Genomic DNA, 11784 nt, shown 5'->3' on the forward strand with positions numbered 1-11784 from the left:
TGGGTTCGGCCCCGCTCCACCCAGCACAGATTCCGGGGTAACCCGTAAGGGTATCCTCCCACCGAAGGCCCAAGGCCCCGGAAGTGACGTCGGTGCGTGCGTGACGTGCGTTCGCGGAGGCGGGGCTTGAGAGAGGGAGGGTCCGTGTGAGGGCGGGTTGTGGACTGGCAGAGCCAGGACTACTCGAGCGACGCGGGGAGAGCGGCGGTCTCGACGCCTGTGGGTCTTTAGACGAGGTACGGAGCTGAAGGACGAGAGCCGTGGGCAGCACTGTTCTTGGCTCCGGGAAGCGGGGCGGTGGCGCCGTCCGGGCAGGGGATGCTGGGTCATTCGTTCGTGCAGTCCACCCGGCCCGGGCCGTTTCGCTTCGGAGCCCTCTTTCGCCCTCCTGTCGCCCTCCGTCCCAACTCGGGTCCCGGGAGCGCGGCCTTAGCCCGTCCCAGGCCGTCGCCCGCCGCCTTAATCCTCTTGTTGCTCAGCCTGCCTGTGTCAGACGCTCGTCGCAAAGTTCTTGACGGCCCAGCCCAACTCTGACGGACAGACGCTTATCATTTCCTGGCCGCCTCCTGCCACCCGTCCTGCCCTCGCGGGATGGCTTCCCTCTGGCCGGCTCCGGCCTCACTGTCCAGTCTACGGAGTCCGAAGGGACTCCTGTGGTGGAGGCCAGTCAGGTCGTGTCTTGGGGCCCTCGCGGACCCATCTGGGTTGGAGGCTTGGACCCAAATCGCAGCCTGGCCTTGGCAGAGGAGCCGGGACATCGCGAACCCGCGTCATTCTTGAGGAGAGAACGTCTCGTTGCTGGGAGGGTGCTGACTTAAGAGGCCCTGGGACTTGAAGACTAATTCTAACTTTCGCCCCATGGTTGAAGGCCTGGGGTTAGGAGCAGAAGTCTCCAACCGTCTTGGAGGACAGCAGAAGTGATGCCCATCACGGAAGTTTAGCAGAGAGGGCGGGAAGGACTCAGCCGCTTTAGAGAGTAGGTCATAGCCAGCTGGTGGTGTCTCAGCTCTGGTGACCAAGCCCTGTGGTTGGGAAATGTGTCAGTGGGCGCTGATGGGCTCTTGTGGCCCTTGAGATTAGAATGAGTTTGAGTTCCAGTACGAGTTTACAGCATCACTTGGGGAGTAGTAGTTTTTATTTTTTATTTTTTTTGGCGCCGAAGAATTTTGTCTTTTGAGATTAAGAAATATTTGTACTTTTTTTTCTCTAAGCCTAACACTGCTTTAAAAAAGTATTAATTAAAATAGTTGTATAAAGAAAGTATGCCGAGGATGCCGGAAGATTTTATTGTATTGTTAGTCCATTTAATAAATAACATTAACTTTTTTAAGAGTTACTGATTCTTATGCGGAAGATTTAAGAAGTGTTCAGGATTTGAATTTTTACTGACCTTGGAAGCAGTCCTGTTTCTTCTCCGTAGAAGTTAGACAATTTGGGGGTGGGGGAGACACAGCAAAGATACTTTGAATACAATGTAAGTACTGTGAGCTGATAGAGCACCCTAAGTGTCCTCCTTACCCCGAGGGACTGCAGGATGTGGAGGGTGGTAAAAGGTGTCAGGGAATATACCTTTCTGGAATTATGAAGAATGAGTAACATTCAGACTAATAAAGTAGGGTGGGAATTTTAGGGATAGGCAGGAATGTAGGAGTGGGGAAACTAAAGGAGAAGAGGCCAGTAACTACATGGAGGTGGTTTTTGATAAGTAAAAAAGTGCAGGGCAGTGGGTGGTGACAGATAGGGGCAGGGAGGCTGGAGGTTGGCCTTTTACCTGATGATGCATGCCAGAACCCGGAAAGGGCTTTAAGGAGAGTCACTGAGCAGTTAAAAGGAATTTTATGTAGATCTTACACACAGGCTGCTATGTGGCTGGTGAAGATTGTGCCCAATACTGTGCTTGATTCCGTGCTTTTTGGTATTTTAATCTTTTGTGCTTATTCAGTGTTTGAATTGAATTGTCTATTCATTTACTGTTTCTTTTCATAAGAATAACTGACCTTGCTAATTTGTAAACTTCTATAAACAGAAATTCTGCATTCTTAATCCAAGTTAGGCATTGACAAATGTTCCATAGGTACTTGTTGATTTGATGAGAATTCATTGATTTCTGATGTTGATTTTCAGTGAAAAATTTAATCAGTTTTTATTTTAATATCTACATACAGAAGAACTAAGGTCCTGTTTGATTTACTTGTGTCAGTCTTTGTCTAGAGACATAGAATTTCAGTCTTGACAGTGTGAGTTTAATTTTTGGCACATGTGTTTTTATTGGTTGCAAAGTAAGCATCTCTAGGAGAGATGACCCATTCCTAAAATGTAGGCAATACCCGTGTAACATAACACCTGTCTATTCTGTGTCTCAGAATAGAAATGCTATTAAGTGGCTTCTTAACTCATAAAGCTATCACACCAAAAACAAAAGTTTCACACTAGAGGCCAAATGTTTTGCAAGTCTTATTAAATCTTCATTTCTTACAAAAGCATTGTAGAAACATTGTGTTTTTTCATATGACTGAAATACTTTGAAATAAGCTAGACTATTGTTGAATAAACACTTAGGAAAAAGGACAATTGACATATTTTTATCCCACTTAATATTACATGGTTCGTATTTTATCTGTTTGATATTTGGGTAAAGCTAAAATGCTTTAAGAAAAGGCTGTGCTTCTATGATGCTGTTTTCAAATTACTTTGAGATTCCCGTTTTTGATGACGTTATTGTTGGTGGGGTAGAAAGTATAATTTTTATTGTATAGTAGAACATTTTTTGTGTGTTTCTGGTAGCATACCTCATTTATGGTCACAAGGAGGGTGAAGAGCTGTGAGTATAATCAATTAGATTCATATGTAGTTAAAAGTTAGAAGTTATGATCAGAATAAGTATGAGTTGATGAATGGGTAAAGTTTTACACACTAACAGAGTCTTAACCTTTTTATTTTCCTCAAAAGACAGCAAGGAGATTGCTGACATCCCTGAAACAGTGGTGTAGCAGGAGCCTTTGTTGCTCTAAAGTCTTGCTGTCTCACATTAACGAATGGTTGGCAGCATTCTCTATGCTAGGCACAAGGCAACTCAGAGGAATTGTACGGAAATCTTATGAATCATTTTTGAAGCTAGTCACTTCCCATTCAGAATAAATAATTGTAACTACATTTTTGGCGACTTGACATGTATTTTAAAACAAAAAATGACTTTTGGGGAATTTTTAAATAGGGATATATTCACAGTTTTATGTGCTTCAAAGTTGAGAAACTTTGAGCAACTCGACTACCTCCCTAAGTAAATACAACATGCATGGCAAAGGACTGTGTTGTGTTTTGCTTTGTTTTGTGGTAAATTTGCCCATTATCTTCTTGTGGAAGGTGATAACATAAAAGTTAAAAATACATAATGAAGTGTTTTATTTTTGTATTTCCTGTTAGAATTTCCTAATTTTAGACATAAAATTTGCTAAAGCACTTTCTTTTTCCTTTTAGAGCACAAAAAAGATAATGCCTTTAGAAACTGAACTCATAAAATGGAAGAAAATATTTTATTGTTATAATATTTTTTAAGTGGAGTATATCATTTACTTATATCACATCTTGTTCCAGAAAAGATTCATAGTGACTTACAAAGATACGTGCGGCATACTCTTGGTAACATATAAAAGCGGGGGTGGGGTGATGAATTCAGGATTGAGGGAGAAGATTTGAGGAAGGAATCAAGACGATGTGTACACAAAGTACTTGGACTGAAGTCATAAGTATTTGTTAGGGGTCACAAATTTGACTGCTTTTTAGTAGCCAGTTCAGAGAGAAATATATAATCAGTTTCATGGTTCAGTTAAGGAAAAAACAATTTCTCCTTAGGATTCTCAAAGACTTGTATTGAGAAACTCCTCAACTATATCTTTAAGTAAATACAGCATGCATGTCAAAGGACTGTGTTGTGTTTTCCTTTTTTTTTTTTTTTTTAAGTAAAATTCATTGTCTCTTTGTGTAGGGTGATGACATAACATCAAAACCTAACTCAGTAAAAGCAGTTCCAGTGCTGGCAAAATAATGTGATCTAAGTGCTTACAATGTATAGAATGATTCAATTGAAAGGATCTGTTTTAGGTATCTAGATAAGTAGATAGGGTTTACACATTCTTCAGGTTACCTTCCATAAATATTTTGTTTCTCAGTGGAGCTTTTATTATGAAGTCACCGGCAGTGGTGTTAGAGTTTGTGCGTCCCAACAAGTTTTTCTAGTACATATACTTTTAATGTTGTTGGTTAATCACAGAGCCATATTTTTAGCATGCATGCATTATCATGGGGTGGAGGGTATGAAATGGAGGAGTCTAACAAGGACAAATATTTAAATGAAAGTCACTTACTCTCTACACAAAGATGGGCTGAGGGGAATACCAAACAACAGACTTAAGATTCATTTCTAGAAGTAGGTTTGAGGCGTTAACTCCAACACAGAGAGCATTGGCTTGAAAAGTCCAGGCATATAATTTATTTTAAAAAGGAAACACATCCCCTCATCTTAGATGGAATGTCCATTAAATTAAATTAATGGATCTGTATTTTGCACAAGCTAAAAAGTTATCCTTTTAAGTAATAATAGTTCAGATTTATTGAGTGCTAACATAAGTCAGGTGCTATGTTAATAATAAACTGTATACATGCATTATCTCATCATCTCCCCTCACCTCCCTCCCCTTTAAAAGAAAAATGTAAACGTGGTTCAGAGTAGTAACTCATTCGAGGTCATACAAGAGGTGCTGGAGATTTGGACTTGGGTAGTCTGATTGACACAGTGTCTGCACCTAACTATGACTTCATACTATCTGAAGTGGACTAGACCGTGGGCCCACGAGATGGGGCTAGACCTATACAGTTGACCTATACAGTTAATAGAAGTAAATACGTTGGCACATATCAGAACCCACCATTACAAAAAGGCCTTGAGCAGTTCTAGATCTTTCAATCCAGAAAATGGGCTAGGAGCTACATGTTCAGTGCATTTGGCCATGGTTTGTAAAGCTGGAGAAAACACACATCTAGGCATCCACCAAGACTAGAGAATTGGGAATATTATTTTATATATTTGTTGCACATTAAATGCATATTTTTAAAAATTTGCTATTAATTTGTCTCAGATCAGGAAAGCCACATGGTATTTATAAAGATAGTATGTCATTCTGGAAAAAGTGGTTTATAGTTATATATTAAAGTAGAACTTTAGCTGGTGATCTCACTGCTATGTTTTGGGATGAAGTTAGGTTACACTTTTGTAGTGAGTGACATTGCTAGGTGTATGTGTTCTTAGATCTCATTCTGTTTTATTAGGAATTCTGTTTCATTAGAGTTGTACAGATAAGTAAACCATTACTTATTGTGAGTTTTCATATGAGACTATTCCAGGTAATTCCAGATCATTTTATTTTGAAGTGTTCTAGTTCCTACAGAGAGTAGAGAACATCCTTCTTCATCCTTAATCAGTAAACAATGGGTGGAACTGTCCTTGCCTAAATATAGTTATGTAACATAGTGGTTCTTTAATTGCATTTCCATAGAGCTTTTGACATTGTTTCTTAAATGCATTCCTGAAAAATGAGTTGGGCTAGTGACCAAATTTTGAATAGGCTATTATAAGAAGTTGTAAATAAAAAATGGAAAACAAAAACAAAACTGTTGGCTGATGAAATAGAATGTCCAAAGTCCATTATAATTAGTGTCTCAGGAAGTAATATGCTTGGCTTCTACTTAGCAGATTGGATTATATTTTTATTTGTATGAATTATTAGCCATTGCAGTTGGGATTGTAGTGTGATAAGTGTGTAGATTTTATTTGTCTAGGGTTTCAAATGTTTTATACTCATATGGACATATCTTAAATATTTATGAGAAATAATCACATGGCATTGTTCTCATTCCTATATGCTAACTGCTGATGTGTCTACAAAATATCATTATGATATGTTACCTTCCCCAGGAAATAGAATATTGTCTCTGTTTGATGACAGAGACAATATTGAAATTTAGTATTTAAGTCCTTTGAATATCAACTGTATTAGGTAGAAACTACTTTCTCCTAAGAGCCTACTTTTGTTCTTGGACATATTTGGGAACAAATTGCAGACAGATTTTTTTCTTTTTGTTACTTATAAGAAATTGTAGTCTATTTCCTTAAAGAAAAATTTTTGGCTTTTCAGTACCTTGGTCTATTAACTGAATAAATTTTATATATATATACACATACACACACACACACACACATACATACATATTATACACACACACACATACATATGTATGTATGTATGTGTGTGTGTGTATAATATATATATATTCTCAACTTGTTTCCTATTTATATGTAAATAAAATAGTGCTTGAGAAGTAAGTTGAGATCCTTTTGAAGTTTAAAGTTTTTAGATACTGGCAGGAAAACTGAGCAGGAGGTTGGATTTTGTATCACTACCTTCATTGGGCCCTGGAGAGTGTGTAAGGGACAAAAGTGAAAGAAAACTGTCTATGCAGATACTTTGTCAGTTTTCTAAGTAAATCATCTAATAAATTTAGAAAACATCTATTGAGTATTCACTCTATTCCTAGCGCTGTGCTATGTGTCTACGAACATATAGTGGACACGTAAGCAAGTAATTATAATAGAATGTGAGTGCTATAATAGCTGTATTTATAAAATACTATAAATACAGAGAGATAGAATCATTCTGTCAGTAGGAAAAGGGGAATCAGTGTTATTTGAACAAGGTGGGATTTGAAAGAAGACAAACAGAAGGATATTCTAGGCTCGTTCGTAAATAAGATGACCATCTGATTTATTATCAAAAGCAAGTTACTTTTGAGAATCATAGGGATTCCAGGACAGCAGGCATAAGCCAGGATTGTTCTCACTAACGGAGATATATGATTACCCTATTTACAAAGAGCAAGTGATGCTGCAAGCCCACAGTTTTGTGTTAACTTGTGGAAAACTCATTTATTTTAATTACTTATAGAGTTTACAGCCATTTTATTTCATGCTTTATTAGTTTTGCAGAGCTTCTTTACCAAATTACCATAATTGGGTGGCTTAAAACAACAAATTTATTCTTTTGCAGTTCTGGAGGCTAGAAATCTGAAATCAAGGTGTCAGCAGGGCCATGTTCTCTCTGAAGGCTCTAAGGAAGATGATTGCTGGCAGTCCTTGGAGTTCCTTGGCTTGCAGCTGCATCACCCCAGTCTGCCTCCTGGCCACATGGCCTCTGTGTGTTTCTGTCTCTAAGGACCTTGTCCCAGTCAATCCCAGTCATTGGATTAAAAAGTATTTAAACTGAGCTATCTAGCAAATCTGGATAAATACATTTTCAATCCAGGCAATTGCTTTTTGTGTTTCTCCTCTCCCAGAGATGTGTGTATATATATCACTTTGCCCAGCCACAGGGTGAAATGGCTGCGGGGAAGCTAAAACTAAGATATAACTGGGCAGAAAAACTCTTTAATTGTTGAAACCACTTTATATATTGCAGTTTGTTGTCACTTTAGGTGGAGTTAAGAGATAATTTTTGGTCATTTGCTTATCGAATAAATTGACCGTTGGGGAATTGGCTGCTTTTGTGAAAGAAGGGTAGAGCATGGTAGAAGTAGGCTAGCACAGCCAGATTATTTTGTGTGTAATTTTGAGTTATCGGTCTGGGGAATAGTATACTTGGATTGGAGTCAATATCACTTAATTGAAGAGGGTACGATTTAGTACAGTAGAAAATTATTGTCTAGAACTCATTCCTTAAGAATGCTGCTCTGCTGGCTCTGCTCATTCCAACAGCATAAATTCTACATTCTATTCCAGGGGTTTGATTATCATTTGGAATTATTTGGGCAGGCTAGTTGTTTGGATACTTTGTTTTGTTACATATAACATTGGAACTCTGCCATGGATTCTCTGTGTGACATCCACACTCATTTTGGAAGCAATGTATTAAATGATATGAAAGTTGGTGAAATTTGGGTACAGATTTGAAACACTAAGCATCTGATTAAAACTATGGTGTCATAACATTAAAGTCAAGGACTAAAAGATAATATAAAAAGAACAAAAGATGACAAAAATGAGCAAGAACATGAACAGTTAAATTCCTCTAAGAATATATACTAATGGCCAATAAATATAAAGATGGTTAACCTTAAGGAAATGCATATTAAAACAAGAAATGATTTTTTTTTTTTGCCTTTCTGATTGGCAAAAATTAAAGGTTAATAATGTAGTGTTTATGAGTTCGTGGGAAAGTAGATTCTCATACATTGTAGGTGAGAATATAAATAGGAGCAATATTTTTGTGGGGCCAGTTTGGTAGTATATATTAAAATTTAAAATGCACAAACCCTTTGACATTCCATACCTGTTTCTAGGAAGCTATTCTTGTTATGCTAATGGTCTCTTCATATCCTTATCCTACATATCAGAGATTTACAAATTCTTATTAGTATAATTTCTAAGTATGATAAAATACTTCATTGTCTTATTTATTTGAAATATTTTTCCTAGTCTCTTACTTGCTTTTCTGTTTTGATTCTAAGTGAGACCTTTTAAAAACTAGACGTAAGTTTCAATTTATGTATTCAAATCTGTTTCTTTTTTGATTTCTCCTGTAGCATGTAAGCTTAGATAACTCGCACCTCTTGAGAACTTCCATAAATACTTAATTTTAGTTTTTTCTACTATTTTTCATCTATCTTTAAAAACTTTAACTCTTTAAGATGCCTGTAATTAATTTTGGGGATACCAGATTGCCGACCAGTTATTCCAACCTTGTTTATTGAAAATTCTTCCCTTATTCTCTTCTTCTAATATTAAATTATTTTATATATTATATTATTATTGATTTGGGGGTCAGTTTGTTCTGTGGTAATTTGCCAGTTTTGTTGCAAAGTTCACACTATTTTAACCACAGTAAAAAAAAAGTTGCTAAGTTCACACTATTTTACAGAAAATTTAAGTCAATAAATTAATTTAGAAAATTTTAAAAATCTTGCCTGTTATTGTGATGAAATACGGAATAATTTTGTCAAAGACAAAAAAAAATCTTTTGTATTTTTGTCATTTGTAGTAAACTTATACGTTTTGATGTATTTGCCATTTTAATAATATTTAATTTTCTCATACTGTGTCCTGGTATATGTCTTACCAACTATTTAAACCTTCTTTATATCTCATTTTTTATATATTTTTTAAAATTAGTTTCAAGTATACAGTACATTAGACATCTAGATAGTTCATAAAACAATCCCCTCAATTACTCCCTCCCTCCCCTGACCCTCCACCTAGCCAACATATTAATATTAATGGCATTCCCAATGCCATGCTCCCCATCCTCATGACCATCCATCAGCTACTAATCTGTACTTCTTTAACCCTTCACACCATTCTCCCAGCCCCCCAAACCGCTCTCCCCTCTGTCTGTCACCAAATTGTCCACTATATTTGTGAGTCTGTTTTGGATTAGTTTGTTCTTTTTATTCCTTAGATTCTGCATATTAGTGAAATCATATAGTGTTTATCTATCTGTCTGACTTACATACTTTCTAGGTCTAGCAAAGCAATATCTTTTTCCATCCTCTTCCTCTCAGTCTCTTTGTTTCTTAATCTGAAATGAGTCTTTGTATTTTTTCTTCTTAAAGAAGTCCCTCCAACATTTCCTGTAATACTGGCTTGGTGGTGATATATTTCTTTAGCTTATTTTTGTCTGAAAAGCTCTTTATCTGTCCTTCAACTCTAAATGATAGCTTTTCTGGATAAAGTATCCTTGGTTGTGATCCTGGGTCTTCATCCTGTTGAATATTTTGTGCCAAGCCCTTCAGTCCTGCGCAGTTTCTTTCAAGAAATCAGCTGCCGGTCTTATGGGTGTTCCCTTATAAGTATCTGTTTTTCTCTTGCTGCTTTTAATATTCTTTCTTTGTATTTAACCTTTGGCATTTTAATTATGTTGTGTCTTGGTGTGGGCCTCTTTGGTCCCTGATTTTGGATTTCTCTGAACTTCCTGGGGTTCTATTTCCTTCACCAAGTTAGGGAAGTTTTCCATCATTATTTCTTCAAACAGCTGTTCAGCATCTTGATTTTCTTCGGTTATGCCAATCAGACAGATATTGAGACCCTTAATAGTGTCTCTTAAATTATTCTCCTTAAGTTATTTTTATAGTCTTGGCATCTTATCTCTTGCCATTCTGATTGCATGGTCTTGGCTTTCCCATTCTCTAGATAGGACATTTGGTCCTTTATTCACTTTGTTTATTCCTTTGTTTATTCCATTTAATATACTTCTCATCTCAGATAATGTGTTCATTTCTGACTGATTCCCTTTTATAATTTCCATTTCCATTTTTATGTTTTTTATCTTTTTGTTGAATTCTCACCGAATTTATCTACACTTTCCAAAAGTTCATAGAGCATCTTTATAACCAGTGTTCTGAACTCTGCATCTGTTAGATTACTTGACTCCATTATATCTGGATCTCTGTTCTGTTCTCTCATATGGTTTCTGCTTCTTTGTCTTCCCATTTTGGCTGCCTTTCTGTGTCTGTTTCTATGTACTAAGCAAAGCTCCTAATTCTCCCGGTCTTATTAGTGTGGATTCGTGAAGTAGTTGTCCAGTGGCACAGTCCTGAGAGGGATTCAGCTGCAGGCCAAACTTAGCCCATGCTTCTAACCTCTCTGGGTCTACCTGTTAAGATTCAGCAAGCAATCCACAGATACTGTGCTTATAGTTGCCTCAAAAGGCCATACCAGAAACCGAGGCCAGCTGCCTCCAGTGTGAGTTTAGGCATTGCTCAGCAAGGAGTACCTGACTTGCTGAGGATATACCTGGATGTGGCATGGGTGGGGCCTGGAGTTGGGGGAGGCGGGTTTTCAGGGAATCCTCTGGGCAGAGTGACCTCTGTTATCCAGTTTGATGACGTCAAGGCGTTGGCTGTGCTGTTGTCAGGTGCACTGGTGTGGGGGAAGGCTCAACACAGAACAGTGGATACCACCCGACATTTCTGTACAGAGCGAGTCTCACCTTGGCCCTCACTCCGACAATGTCTCCCTGTAAGTCCCTTGTGCCTCCTGCATGCAGCCTAATCAGCACTGGTGCTCAGAGCGAGCAGGTCCATCACCACGAAATCCGCTTGCGGTCACGGCTCCTTTAAGAGGCGTCTGCCACTGCTGCAGCCTCCGTCTCACTCAGCCGCTCGAGACCAGGCAGCCCTGTGTCCTCATCCCCTTCTACCTTCTGCTGTTGCAGGGTGCTTTTTTAGTTGTATGGCTTGTTCGTCTAGATCCCAGGCGATTTTTCCTTGCTGCTGCTCCTTGTTTCTGTCACAACTTTGATTTGATCGCCCAAGGGATGAACAGAGCCTCTATCATCTATGCCATTTTTTTCTCCCTCATATCTCATTTTTGTGTAGCTCACATAATTTATTAAAATATTTTCTATGTGTTTATATTTTGATTACATTGTAAATGAGATCTCACTATATTTCCTAACTTACTATTGTTAGGCTATTATAAGTGTTCTAAAAATTTTATATACACATATTTAGCTTGTTTCACATAAATTCTTTTATGAATTCTTTTGTGAAACTTTAACTAATTATTCAGTGTTTATAGTATTTTAATTTTTTTCTTTCAAACCTAGATATATAGTTATATTGCTCATATTAGACAGTAAGCGCCACAGGGACTGAAACTGGTTTTACTACATTTCTATCCCAAGTGTCTGTCACAGCGTAAATCAATATATAAGTATTTGTTGAATAAACGCATGAGTG

At 37.9% G+C, this 11784-nt stretch overlaps 1 protein-coding gene across 8 annotated transcripts in view; it reads left to right on the forward strand.

Annotated features, from left to right (window-relative positions):
- Positions 1-11784, forward strand: part of RABGEF1 (RAB guanine nucleotide exchange factor 1) — an 85990-nt gene that overhangs the window by 27255 nt on the left and 46951 nt on the right. The window contains exon 1 of one of the 8 annotated variants that reach the window (XM_015594621.2): positions 101-236. The exons of 6 other annotated variants lie outside the window; for them this stretch is intronic. The gene's annotated coding sequence lies outside the window, so the exon portion shown is untranslated. Of the gene's footprint in view, positions 1-100; positions 237-11784 lie in introns of those variants that run through there. One more of the 8 variants, XM_015594620.2, reaches the window with a different exon arrangement.

Source organism: Pteropus alecto, unplaced genomic scaffold, assembly GCF_000325575.1.
Source record: "Pteropus alecto unplaced genomic scaffold, ASM32557v1 scaffold68, whole genome shotgun sequence".
Classification (NCBI taxonomy): Eukaryota; Metazoa; Chordata; class Mammalia; order Chiroptera; family Pteropodidae; genus Pteropus; species Pteropus alecto.